The sequence below is a fragment of the Anomaloglossus baeobatrachus genome, chromosome 1, assembly GCF_048569485.1.
Source record: "Anomaloglossus baeobatrachus isolate aAnoBae1 chromosome 1, aAnoBae1.hap1, whole genome shotgun sequence".
Classification (NCBI taxonomy): domain Eukaryota; kingdom Metazoa; phylum Chordata; class Amphibia; order Anura; family Aromobatidae; genus Anomaloglossus; species Anomaloglossus baeobatrachus.
The window spans coordinates 556496583-556510986 of NC_134353.1; the positions used below are offsets into that span (position 1 = coordinate 556496583).

The 14404-nt window shown below is 39.1% G+C and overlaps 1 protein-coding gene across 5 annotated transcripts in view; it reads right to left on the minus strand.

The window, feature by feature from the left end:
* The window catches only part of LINGO2 (leucine rich repeat and Ig domain containing 2), a 2307572-nt gene that overhangs the window by 1785036 nt on the left and 508132 nt on the right, over positions 1 to 14404 (minus strand). For all 5 annotated transcript variants that reach the window (XR_012724629.1, XM_075316936.1, XM_075316938.1 and 2 more), the window contains exon 3: positions 3695 to 3747. The gene's annotated coding sequence lies outside the window, so the exon portion shown is untranslated. The remainder of the gene's footprint in view (positions 1 to 3694; positions 3748 to 14404) is intronic.

Consider the following 14404-nt stretch of genomic DNA (forward strand, 5'->3'; position numbering starts at 1 on the left):
GGGATTTAAGGGGCATGATTTTCAAAGATAAGCTTCTGCTTTCAGAAGTCTCAATCTAAATGTTTCTATATGTAAAAAGAATGTATAGTTGAAAATAAAATGAGATTTTAAAAAGTTCAAGAGATTTTTTTTGTCTTTTCCTACAATGAGATACTCTTGCACTCTGATGTTTTGCAACCCATCCCTTTTGACATGAAAAGATATAAGCAGCAGTACTATACACAAACCCTGGTGAAACATGAAGCTGTTTCTGGAAAGAAAGTGTTTTCTTATTCTAATCCTGGTCAAGCCCCACATACATAAATATGAGTGTGTCATTGAACTTGTATTCACAAACTAAGTTCTATATTTAGAGAAAGGGAAGAAAATCATGACATGAATACAAATGACAAGAATATATGCAATTACATATTTTTGGACTTATTTTTCAGTATTCTATCAGCAATATAAACATTCCAGTTTAGTTGATAATGATAAAATGGTAATCTGTGCTGAAAAATGTTTAGAAACAGAATTTTATCAAGCAATTCAGGTCAATCCAGTGTTGATTAAATTAACCTACAATTAACAGAGAGAGAAACTCATTGCATTTATAGAGATTGCATACACATGGCTTCTTGCATAGTCATTTTAATTCATGCAGACTTCAACTGTGTCATTTCCTACAATGCCAAACAGTAAAGACAATCATGTGACTATGTCTAATTTGGGTCTTTACAATTACATCTAATTGCTTTAAGTCAACTGTAACTTGTTTATTCCTCAATGGCCCTGAAGAAAAGGTGCTGAGAGATTTCTCTGTCCCTAAACAGTATTATAGATGAGTAGATGAATCAGAATACACTCGGGGTAAGAACAAATATACCTTTACCCTCCCTCAACCCTAAGCAATCCTTGCTTCATCAAATATACACAGGAAAATGTGTTTAAGAGGTTTTCCACTACTAATGTGACCCTTTTTCTTTTATCCTAACTTTTCCTAACTAACACTTTCCTAATATATTTCTGCTATTTACTCTGGTCCTGTACATTTATCTCTTGGAAGTTCATAAATATGAGGACCGGAATCAGACCAACTGAGCAGGGCACATCACTGGTCGGGGAGGGGCTGCCTCTCTGCTGGTGATAGCAGTCTGGGCATGCATGCCCAGAACACAGTTCACTCTCCTCTCAGCCCCACCAGAGTCATGTGAGGTGAGGTCACTCAGTTCAATGAGGTCACCTGAGATCAGGTTATTTGTGATCACAGGTGGAGGACTGTGGGAACCTCCAGCTGTGACCGCAAATTACTTTAGTGATATCAACACTCATCTCTGTGGCTCAGTCTCTGCCCTGTGAAAGTAATCAAATGCAAAATATGCAATCAAACCTAATTTCAACTATTATTTTTAGCCCAAAATACAAGCATTTAAGTAAAAACAAATTTCCATAAAATGGCTAGCCTCTTTAAATTTTCATTAAATTATACAAATTGTCACAATACTAGTTCAATACAATTTTATGTCGTCCACTAAAAAATATATCAGTTAAAATGTAAGTATATTACTGTTGAAGTCTAAGGGTGATGGACGGGGTTGCATGATTACCATAGTGACATTTGGTACCGCATAACAATATAAAAATTTAAGTTAACACACAATATGCTGCTTTAGGTTTGTTTTTTCATTGAAAGCCTATAGGTGGGATCCATCCAGATGCACAATTTTTTTTATATGTTTTGATAAACATATGTGCATGTATATGGCTATTGAAAAATGTTTATTACGTTTATGCATTGTACATTTATCACAGAAGTTTAATATTTGTACATGGAAGCCACAATATTCACCCGCATCATCCTGCATGTATTTAACTTGTCAGGAACATAATGTACTCAAAAGAAACCATTAGCATCACCACATTGTGAAAAGCTGTAGCTACCTAAAGGCTTTTAGGTACTTCACATTTCCTCTGTCCAAGCAAATATGCTTAAAAAAGCAGCATTTTTTTCTGCAGCAGCCTGCATTGCACATACCTATCCTGATGTACTCAATATAAAGCACTCCGTATATACCAGGAAGGAATTCATTAGGAAGCACTTATGAGAAGAAAAACATACGAGAAACTCATGACTCATACAGAATAAAACACGTAAAAAACAAAAACCGAAATAGAAAATAAATCACCTAAAAAGTATTACGTATCCAACATCGAATTTGATTGTTTACTAGAGATGAGAGAATCCTACATAATGTGAATTCAGAAGTCCCAAAGAATTTTAACAAAGAATCTCAACACTACCAAACCTTGAGCACCTTCACCACCCGGCGAAATTCCATTTTTCATTTTTGTTTTTTCCTCCCCTTTTTCCAAGAGCCATAACTTCTTTATTTTTGTGTCAATATAGTCATATTAGGGCTTTTTTTCAGGTAGAGTTATACTTTTGAAGGACAGCATTCATTCTGCACATAATGAACTGGATAATGGGAAAATAATTTCAAGTGCGGTGAAATTGCAAAAAAATGCCATTTCTTGATTTTGTTTTTTTTTTACTATGTTCATTATGTGGTAAATCTGACCTGGCATTATGATTCCCCAGGTCAGTCCCAAAAAATTGCACTTTTGTCATTAATTTACCAGACCCATAACATCCTGACTTATGGGAATATGGAGCAAGGTAAAACATACTGCTGCAGCCTGCAGCCCATAGCTGCCTGCTTTGTTGTGGCTTGTAATTCAAAATGGAGATCACCCCACACTGTTTTTTTTTTAATTATTTATTTATAAATAAATAATTAAAATAGGGGATCCCCCAAATTGGATCACCAACCAAGGTAAAGCAGGCAGCTGCGGGCTGGTATTCTCAAGCTGGGAAGGGACATGGTTATTGGCCCTCCCTAGACTAAAAATAGCAGGCCATAGCCACCCCAGAAGAGGCATATCCATTTAATGTGCCAATCCTAGCACTTTGCCCCAGGTTTTCTGACTGCCCTGGTGCATTTCTCTCCCATCTGACTTGTTTTTCATGTCTAATGGGAGAGAAATCATTTTTTTCCAGCACTATTATTTACTGTAACATGATTGTCGTTATACTGTGAATAACGAGGATCACGTGACTGAGGGCTGGAAAAACCTGTCTGGATTGTGATCTTCAAGGTCTCAGCGGGGGTGTGCTATTCCTTATTCCTGAGCATCGTTAAACTACAGCACTGTGGAATTAGGCCTTTTAACTACGTTGAAAGGCATTTTGGTGGTCATTAAGGGGTTAAGTCATACTGCCAGGAGAGTTTTACCATACAGTGAACATGGTAAATAAAAAAAACATAAAAACAATTGTAGAATTGCACTTTTTTGTAATTTTATTTTTTGCCATTTCACCGCACTTGGAATTTTTTGCGAGTTTCTAGTACACTACATGGCAAAATGAATTATTTCATTCAAAATTACAACTTGTCCCACAAAAAAACAAGCTCTCATATGACTATATTGACGTAAAATAAAAAAGTTAAGTACCTTGGAAAGAAAGAAGATAAAAATGAAAAATAGGTAATTGCCATGGCCTGAAGGGGTAAAACAAAATTCATAGTTTTTGATCTATTTTGTGATTTTTGACCTTCAGATTTAATGTACCTTCATAAATTGGCCTTATTTGTATATATAGATATGGCATCTGTTTAGTTTCAGACCTACAGCATGTTTAAAATGTCATACTTGCCTTATGTGTTGTAGACTTTGCAGGGGAGTGGATTCATAGTTTTTATACAGTACCTGTTAAAGAAAGAAAAAAAACAAAATAAATAATAATAACAATAGCAAGGAGTTTGCATTTAAATGCTTTATATAATTTTTCACTTGAAAATATTCCAATATTTCCTTGTTTTTGGTAGACTTAAGTCAATAAAATTTGTGTTATTTATGAAATTATTGGTAATTTGGTAAATAATTTAGATCCATTTATAATTTTCAAACTTTTATTTTCATTCTATTAGAGCAGATAGTCATACCAGACAAAATAATGAGTAACATTGCACTTGTGTTCACTTTACCTCAACATCGTTAGGCTGTTTTCAATTTTCATTTTTTATGCAGCATTTTTTTCAGTGGGTTTTTCATGGAAATTGAAAGTAACTCTTTACAGTAAAAAAAAATAGAAATAATTCCCCATTAAAAATAACATTTAATCTAATATTATTAAAAGGTCAAAAAACACAATAACAAACACAAAAAACATGACAATGCAGGGTATGTTGTAATAACAAATGCTAGGAGGGAGAAGGATAAACTATCCCTAAGTTGCCCTAATCAGGCTCTCCCTACCTAGCAATAGAGGGTATGATGTCCTAGGGTTGTGGCCCCCCATTCACTGACGGTAGACCCTAATTGACCCTAATAAACCCTTCACAGGTCAACACTAACACCATACAGTTAGCAAAAAAGCCCCATCAAAATAAGATGGAAGCATCAGAAACTTATCTGAAAAAGGTCCCGACGCGTTTCCTCCCAAAGATGTCAGGGAATCATCAGGTGACAGGTCCAGGAGGTCAATCGTCAATGCGGGAGCCTTCCTGGAGCACCAGGACAATGGTGTGTGAGGGTGATACACACCATCGATACACACACATAACATCGTTCTGGTGCTCCAGGAAGGCTCCCGCATTGACGATTAACCTCCTGGACCTGTCCCCTGATCATTCCCTGACATCTTTGGGAGGAAACGTTTCGGGACCTGTTTCAGATAAGTTTCTGATGCTTACATCTTATTTTGATGGGGCTTTTTTGCTAACTGTATGGTGTTAGTGTTGACCTGTGCAGGGTTTATTAGGGTCAATTAGGGTCTCCCGTCGGTGAATAGGGGTGCCACAACCCTAGGGCATCTTACCCTCCATTGCTAGGTAGGGAGAGCCTGATTAGGGCAACTTAGAGATAGTTTATCCTTCTTCCTCCTAGCATTTGTTATTACAACATACCCTGCATTGTCCTGTTTTTGTGTTTATTATTGTGTTTTTTTTTACCTTTTAATAATATTAGATTAAAAGTTATTTTTATAATGGGGATTTATTTCTATGTTTTTTTTTACTTCTACCCCTCTAATATTGGCTGCGGCCTGGTTTAGTTAACTCTTTACAGTAGCAGCAAAAGCTGTGAGATTTGGAAAATCATATTGCACACACGTTATTTTTTACTGACTGGATTAAAAATGACAGCATTTTTTAAATATGCAGCAAGTCAATTATTTCAGCATTTTTTCAGTGTTTTTGCAGCAATTTTTTACTCATATAAATCAATGAGCAAATAAAAAAACACTTAATACAATGCAATGGTGAAATTTTTGTGGCATTTTCATTGTGTTTTTAAGCATTTTTGATGAATAAAACTACTTTTATTAAATATGTACTATACACAAAACACACAAGTAATCCACTCCCCAGAATAAACACTGGATAAAGTAGCATAAATAGGAAAAAAAGCTATTTCATTTTTTGGAGGGCAACGTTTGCTCATGCCGCATTAGCAGACTTCCTGTGGTTGGCAAGGTAATAAAAAATACCTTAAAGGGAACCTGTCCCTTGATTTTTGGTGTTAAACTTTCCCAATGTCTTGCTAGTGATGCTTTGTGGATCACTAACATGGTTTTCGCAAACAAAAATTCACCATATATATTTTAAAAAAACTTTTTATAATCAAGTGAAACATTAGATACCTTCTGTTTTAGTCAAAGGTATGGTATTTGGCTTTGGTTCAGTCATGGTCAGTCAAGCTCCATCTTCAAATTATGAATGACCCAAATATTGTGATTGGGTGCCGTGACGGGCCAAAAATCACGCCAATCTCCTATTGAATTCTATGCTTGCACACTGCACATCTACTGACTGGGTATGTGCTTTAAGTGTCCCTCTTGTTTCTTCACAGAGGGACAGAAGCACGCTCCCAAGAAGATGTGATTAAGCCCTGGGCATGGTCACTGAATCTGGGTGTATGTCCCCAGATTCATTTCATATGTGCACATGCTTCAGGCTTTATCATGTCTCCTTGGGAGCACACACGCTAACCGTGTGACTGCTCCCGTCACTCTGCTCTCAGTGCACATGCCCGGATAGTTGAGGGGCAATGCACATAAGCGTAATTTAATAAGAGATTGCCATGATGTTGGGCCAGTTATGACAATCAATCCCAATGCTGGGGGTGCACATAATTTGAAGATTGAGTCTGACTGCCGTTGCTAAACTGAAGGCAAGCGCCACCCCTATGACTAAAATAGAAGATATAATTCATTTTAATGCATTCAACATGATCAGAAAATGTAGGGTTTTTAAGACAAATATTGAGAAATATGTTTGAAAAATACATGCTAGTGATGCACATTGCATCACTAACAAGACATTGAGGCAGTTTAATGTAGGATGTGACAGGCTCCCTTTAAGTGATTCCAGATTGGAAGGAATAACAAACAAAGAGTTCATATAGGGCTATAGTGAGTATTTTGAACCCAAAGATGCCGTAAAAAAATTATTATCTTGTGCTGTGTAAATAAAAAATTACATTTTTTTAAGAGACAAGGTTATATTATCTTGAAATATTTCATTTCATAAAGGGTGATGAGTAAAAATGGACAATACTGTTTTGCAATTTCTGCTGAATGCAGGGCTATCTAATATGGGGCTGGAGACTATTATATGGTTAAGCTGAAGAGCATGGAAGGGAAGGAGAGATATCTGACTTTCAGAGCACAGATTTTACTGGAATGGATTGCAGGCACCATTTGTAGAGCTCCGAAAAAATCGAAAACAATTGAAAAGCCCACAGTTTGGAAATATTACCCTTTCATGAATATCATCTATGGATGCAGATACTCTTTTGATCTCACAGGTGGTTTCCAGAAAAAAAGGCATGGACTGGATATTGCAGAGCTAAAATTTCAAGCAACCCAACCTAGCACCCAGCTTATGCTTCTGAAGACATGTACCCCATAAATTGTTATGTGGTTCTGCTATCTACAATAATGCAATATGTGTGGATGGTAACTTGGGTTTAGGACCTTATGGGGCTCATCAAGGGGATGTTGGGTGCATCTGGATTTCGAAGCATATATTTTTACCAGATCAGTTTTATAGTGCCATGCTGCTATCAGTAATGTGGAAACCTCCTTTAATTCTGTTGACAGATTTAGGCATGTACAAATATGCAGTTGATCGCACTTTTTGTAATAAAAAGATGACAAAAGTGATGGAACACCTCTGGAACAGGGTCCAGATGGAGTCTAAAGTGATTCCATCTGCCTCATTATAGTGAGTGGTAACATTGGGGATTTGCTCTTAAAGACCTTTTTTCTACAGCCCAATGTTAGTGCTCAGTGATAAATATGAGACAAGCCCTTGCAGAAATGTGAGACAAGTTCATGAAGATATCCATGAAACTCAATCCCAGCACAGACCACAGTGCATGGAATGAGGTACAATGGAGACCCACAGACAGTCCGTGGATTACAGTCCATGCTCAGACCAAGTTTCATGGACATCTGCATAAACCCTAATAATGATTGTTGTGAGGTTTAATAAAAAAAAGTAAAAAAATTGCTTTTTTATGTTTAGCCTATTTTTTTTCTGCCGTTCATTCTGTGCACTAAGTGATAAGATGGCTTTATTTGGTTCAGTGAGTTTAAAGCACTATTTATATACAGTACATCATAAAAGTGAATATATTCCTCACATTTTTGTAATTTTTTTATTATATCTTTTCATGAGACATAACTAAAGATCTGACACTATGATACAATGTAAAGTAGTTAATGTACAGCTTGTATAATTGTGTAAATTGTGTGTGCTTTCTAAATAACACAACACACAGCTTTTAATGTCAAAACTGTTAGTACTAAAAGTGAGTACACTCATGAGAAAAAATGGCCTAAAGTGGCCCTTAGGCTAAAGATGCCCTAGTTGCTCCTGATCACACATGTACGTCTGAAGGTGACAATGTTTTGGCCTACTTCGTTACCCTATCTCCTCAGCACCCTTGGTCTAGTGGCTTCCCTCCCTCCACTCATGAGAGGACCAGGACAGGAGTGGTTAATCCCACACAAATAATCAGACATGGAGAAAACCAAAACGGAAACTCACTTCAATCACCCACAGAGGTATTATGTTCTCAGCAGGAAACTAAAGGGAGAGAGGAAATAATCAGACACCAAGAGTATATCCACAACACACCAAGCAGCACACAGGAGTTCACCAGCAACAGGATCATAAAGCACAAGGACCTGGATTGCATAAAGCTATCAATGGTCTGGGAGAACACGCTCCACCACCTTAAAAAGGGCGAAGGTAATTGTGATAGGTCTCCTGCAACATGTGACTCAAGCAGTAATCAACAAGCTAGCAAACATTAACTCCTGCAAACCCGGTTACTAACAAGAGCACAGCAGGTCGGCACTCGAACCTGTCTATGCAACTTAAAAGCAGCATTGTGTAGAGTGTCCGACTCTGTTGTGTGAACAGTATTAAATGTAGTCCTGACATTTGGGGAGTTTAGAGACAGACTTCATGTGACAGGAATATTGCTCTACAGCCAAGTTTTCAAAGAGAGCAGACCATGGTCTGCTTCAGTATCTCACAGCACATGCTAGCATTCATGGCTCCCTCAATGAACTGTAGCTCCCCACAGCCAACAGCACTCATGCACCCTCAAACCATGATACTCCCATCACCATGCTTGACTGTAGGCAAGACACACTTGTCTTTATACACTTCACCTGGTTGCCACCACACACTTGACACCATCTGAGCCAAATAAGTTTATCTTGGTCTCATCAGACCACAAGTTATTGGTGGGCGGGATGTTACGGCCGCTCATCTCCGCCCCTCTGCTTCTATTGGGCGGTCGCTTAGTGACGCCACATGAACCACCCCCTTAGAAAGGAGGCGGTTTGTCGGCCACAGCGACGTCGCTAGGAAGGTTAGTATGTACGACTGGTGTTAGCGATGTTGTGCACTACGGGCAGCGATTTGCCCGTGACGCACAACCGACGGGGGTGGGTGCTTTCACCAGCACTAGCAATAGCGATGTCGCTGTGTGTAAAGTGGCCTTTACTCTAGAAATTGGGCAGGAATTGGGCAGATTAAACTTTGCGAAGGATGTATGAATCAAGCTGCATACAAGGTTATCCTGGTAAAACAGTTGCTTCCTTCTGCTCAGGCAATGTTCCTCAACTCTGAGGACTGTTTTTTTCCAGCAGGACAATGCACCATACCAAACAGCTAAGTCAATCAATGTGTGGATGAAGGACCACCACATTAAAACCCTGTCATTGCCAGCCCAATCTGCAGACCTGAACCCCATTGAAAACCTCTGGAATGTAATCAAGAGGAATATATAGAGTCACAAGCCATCAAACAAAAAAGAACTGCTCAACTTTTTGCACCAGGAGTGGCATAAAGTCAACCAAAAGCAATGGGAAAGACTGGTGGAAAGCATTCCAAGAACCATGAAAGCTGTGATGAAAAATCATGTTTATTCCATAAAATATTGATTTCTGAACTCTTCCTGAGTTAAAATATTAGTATTGTTGTTTCTAAATAATGATGAACTTGTTTTCTTTGCATTATTTGAGTCCTGAAAGCAATACATCGTTTTGTTATTTTGACCATTTCTGATTTTCAGAAAATAAATACCAAATTTATTGCTTGGAAATTTGGAGACATGTTGTTAGTAGTTTATAGAATAAAAGAGCAATTTACATCTTACTCAAAAAACATACCTACAAAGAGAAAAATCAGAAAAACTAACAATTTTGCAGTGGTCTCTCAATTTTTTGCCGGAGCTGTATATGTAGAGCACATCCCATTGCAATTGTAAGTGAAAGGGGACATGTTGAAGTGCAATCCAGTGCAAGATGTCCGCCATTCAGATGTGGCCCCACATTCCCTTATCCATCTCCTTCATTTTTTAACGTAGAGAGGAAATAAAGAGCATTTTTCACATAGGTACCACCCTCATTTTTCCTTCTTGATGTGGACCACTGTAAAGTTTTTCAAGAGAAACAACATGGGGTGTAAAATTTATACTAATTCTGTAATACCTCTTGATAAATGCTATGCAATAAGAATGAAATTGACAGTCTAATCTCCACGCCGTTAACATGTGTGTGAAGAGCATTTCTTTGGAGAACTTGATCAGCTGAATGCTGTTGAATTTATATGGCAGGTTTAAGCCCAGATTGTAAACACTTCATGTGCTTTAATTCTGCTTCTTCTGTAAAAGATTTTCATGAGAATTTTGAAATTCGAATTCGCCAACTTTGCCAAATATCGCTAAGAAATTTAATTTGTTGCAAATAAATTAGAACAAAACAAATAATTAAAAATCTATAACTGCCATTAAAATATGTGTAGAACTCTGTCAGTTGCCCTTTTATGCCAATAGAAAATTTTAAGCTCTACAATTCAATCACTGTCTTTTTGAATAATGTTGTCCTATTTTTGTCTAATGTATGACTGTAGGTGAGTCTTTTTTGCCAAATTGAAAATATCATAATCCACAAAACATTTTAAATTGGTGAAAGGTCAAAGTTAAAAACACAAAGTCTTCTATTGCTAAACAATGCTATTGTGATGGATGCAGCATACATATTGTCTATGTTGTTCTAAAACCTTTATATAAAGCTCATAATTGATAGTGTCTTTAAACATATGTATGTTGCCGATGTCATATGCTCTAATGCAGCACTCTACATCACAGATTCTTGCTTTTCCCATTTCTTCAGTCTACTCTGGATCAGACCTCAATCAGAGGACAATAAAACTTTCACACTCTTTATCTATGACTTGCTCCATTATTTACTACCACAACTGATTGTCCCCTTACCATACTGATAATTCTGCTTCACGTAACATGTCTTATTTACTGCTCTAGTCTATGTCCTGTTGTGTATAAATTGTGACTCTTCAGATTTTGTGTTATATCAGGCCTGATGAAGAGACCTGAGTAGTCTCTAAAGCTTGCTATTTATTACCATATTTTCAGTTAGTCATTCAGCATAGCGAACAGGATAAATGTAAACTGATCCAAAATGTTATGTACCCCAAATTGCCACCAATAGCATTAAACTCTACCCAAAAAACCCTCAAGTTTCTACTCAAATCTGACATTTGTTAATAGATGGCTTTCACGTTACTGGTAACACAAAGGCTAACAAAAAGTGCTATGCCCCCCAAAATAGAATTCCGGGAAATTCTGTTCCCCCAAATCTAAATTACGCCCTCCCTTCTGAGAACCATAATGTGCTTAAACCACAGTTAACAACCATAATTTTGGCACTGTTCTAATGTGGAAGCCTGCTTAATTTAAAGCGTTTGTGTCTCCAGAAGCAGGAGGTGGGCACAATGTATGTGCTCTACAATATACTGAGCATGGCAAGGGCTTATTTGCAATTTTTAATTATACAACATTCACTGCATTTCACCGCAGGGGTGTTTTTCAAGAAACTAAATCGTCACTGCAAGCATAAATGAAATCCAAGTGGGGAGTAGAGTTGAGCGCGGTTCGTGGTTCGTGGTTCTCCAGTTCTAGGCTCGAGTGATTTTGGGGCATGTTCTAGATCGAACTAGAACTCGAGCTTTTTGCAAAAGCTCGATAGTTCTAGAAACGTTCGAGAACGGTTCTAGCAGCCAAAAAACAGCTAAATCTTAGCTTGGTTTCTGCTGTAATAGTGTAAGTCACTCTGTGAATCAAACTATTATGACATTTCAGTGTATAGTGTGCGTGAACAGCGCCTTCAGATCACTGCTGTTTCTATAATGGCGATCGCCATTTTTTTTTTTTTTTTCTTGTCTTCCTTCCCTAAGCGCGCGCGTCTTGTGGGGCTGGCCAGCATGTCAGCCAATCACAGACACACACACACCTAAGTGGACTTTGAGGCAGAGAAGCAACGGCATGTGTGATAGGATCTGCATGTCACATGTCCCTGCATTATAAAACCGGACATTTTCTTCACGATCGCCATTATCTGCCTTCTGCGTCTTTGGTGTCAGACATCACTGTCGCAGTTCCGTCCTATGTCCTATCGCCGATACAGCTGTATGCGCTGCATACACAGCGTTAGACAGCTTAGGGAGAGCACATTCTAGCAGTCCTTTTAAGGGCTCGTACCGGCAGGGTCAGAGAGCCATAGGTGACAGGTCCTGCAAACAGCAACAGCGTCTGTGTAGCCCAGGTCAGGGATTTCCTCCCTGCATTTCACCATTAGGAGGGAATAGAAAGGCAGGCTTCCATTCCTCTACCCAGAGCACCACAATCCTGCCACTGTACCCTCTTGTCCTCTGCACACTCCAACTCATTCTAACTAAGCCATTATACTAGCAAACACTCAGTGTACCTAGTGGCATCCTATACGTGGCTATTGGACTTTGCTATAGTCCCACTAGTGCCAAGACATTTGCAGAGCGCATCTGCCTGCGTTGCACACTCCAACTAATTATAACGAAGCCATTATACTAGCACACACTCAGTGTACATAGTGGCATCCTATACGTGGCTATTGGACTTTGCTATAGTCCCACTAGGGCCAAGACATTTGCAGAGCACATCTGCCTGCATTGCACACTCCAAGTTTTTTAAACTAAGCAATTTTACTAGCAAACACTCAGTGTACCTAGTGGCATCCTATACGTGGCTATTGGACTTTGCTATAGTCCCACTAGTACAAAGACATTAGCAGAGCACATCTGCCTGCATTGCACACTCCAAGTTTTTTAAACTCAGCCATTATACTAGCAAACACACAGTGTACCTAGTGGCATCCTATACGTGGCTATTGGACTTTGCTATAGTCCCACTAGTGCCAAGACATTTGCAGAGCGCATCTGCCTGCGTTGCACACTCCAACTAATTATAACGAAGCCATTATACTAGCAAACACTCAGTGTACCTAGTGGCATCCTATACGTGGCTATTGGACTTTGCTATAGTCCCACTAGTGCCAAGACATTTGCAGAGCGCATCTGCCTGCGTTGCACACTACAACAAATTATAACGAAGCCATTATACTAGCAAACACTCAGTGTACCTAGTGGCATCCTATACGTGGCTATTGGACTTTGCTATAGTCCCACTAGTGCCAAGACATTTGCAGAGCGCATCTGCCTGCGTTGCACACTCCAACTAATTATAACGAAGCCATTATACTAGCACACACTCAGTGTACCTAGTGGCATCCTATACGTGGCTATTGGACTTTGCTATAGTCCCACTAGGGCCAAGACATTTGCAGAGCACATCTGCCTGCATTGCACACTCCAAGTTTTTTAAACTAAGCAATTTTACTAGCAAACACTCAGTGTACCTAGTGGCATCCTATACGTGGCTATTGGACTTTGCTATAGTCCCACTAGTGCCAAGACATTTGCAGAGCGCATCTGCCTGCGTTGCACACTCCAACTAATTATAACGAAGCCATTATACTAGCACACACTCAGTGTACCTAGTGGCATCCTATACGTGGCTATTGGACTTTGCTATAGTCCCACTAGTGCCAAGACATTTGCAGAGCGCATCTGCCTGCGTTGCACACTACAACAAATTATAACGAAGCCATTATACTAGCAAACACTCAGTGTACCTAGTGGCATCCTATACGTGGCTATTGGACTTTGCTATAGTCCCACTAGTGCCAAGACATTTGCAGAGCGCATCTGCCTGCATTGCACACTCCAACTAATTATAACGAAGCCATTATACTAGCACACACTCAGTGTACCTAGTGGCATCCTATACGTGACTATTGGACTTTGCTATAGTCCCACTAGGGCCAAGACATTTGCAGAGCACATCTGCCTGCATTGCACACTCCAAGTTTTTTAAACTAAGCAATTTTACTAGCAAACACTCAGTGTACCTAGTGGCATCCTATACGTGGCTATTGGACTTTGCTATAGTACCACTAGTGCAAAGACATTAGCAGAGCACATCTGCCTGCATTGCACACTCCAAGTTTTTTAAACTCAGCCATTATACTAGCAAACACTCAGTGTACCTAGTGGCATCCTATACGTGGCTATTGGACTTTGCTATAGTCCCACTAGTGCCAAGACATTTGCAGAGCGCATCTGCCTGCGTTGCACACTCCAACAAATTATAACGAAGCCATTATACTAGCAAACACTCAGTGTACCTAGTGGCATCCTATACGTGGCTATTGGACTTTGCTATAGTCCCACTAGTGCCAAGACATTTGCAGAGCGCATCTGCCTGCGTTGCACACTCCAACTAATTATAACGAAGCCATTATACTAGCACACACTCAGTGTACCTAGTGGCATCCTATACGTGGCTATTGGACTTTGCTATAGTCCCACTAGTGCCAAGACATTTGCAGAGCGCATCTGCCTGCGTTGCACACTACAACAAATTATAACGAAGCCATTATACTAGCAAA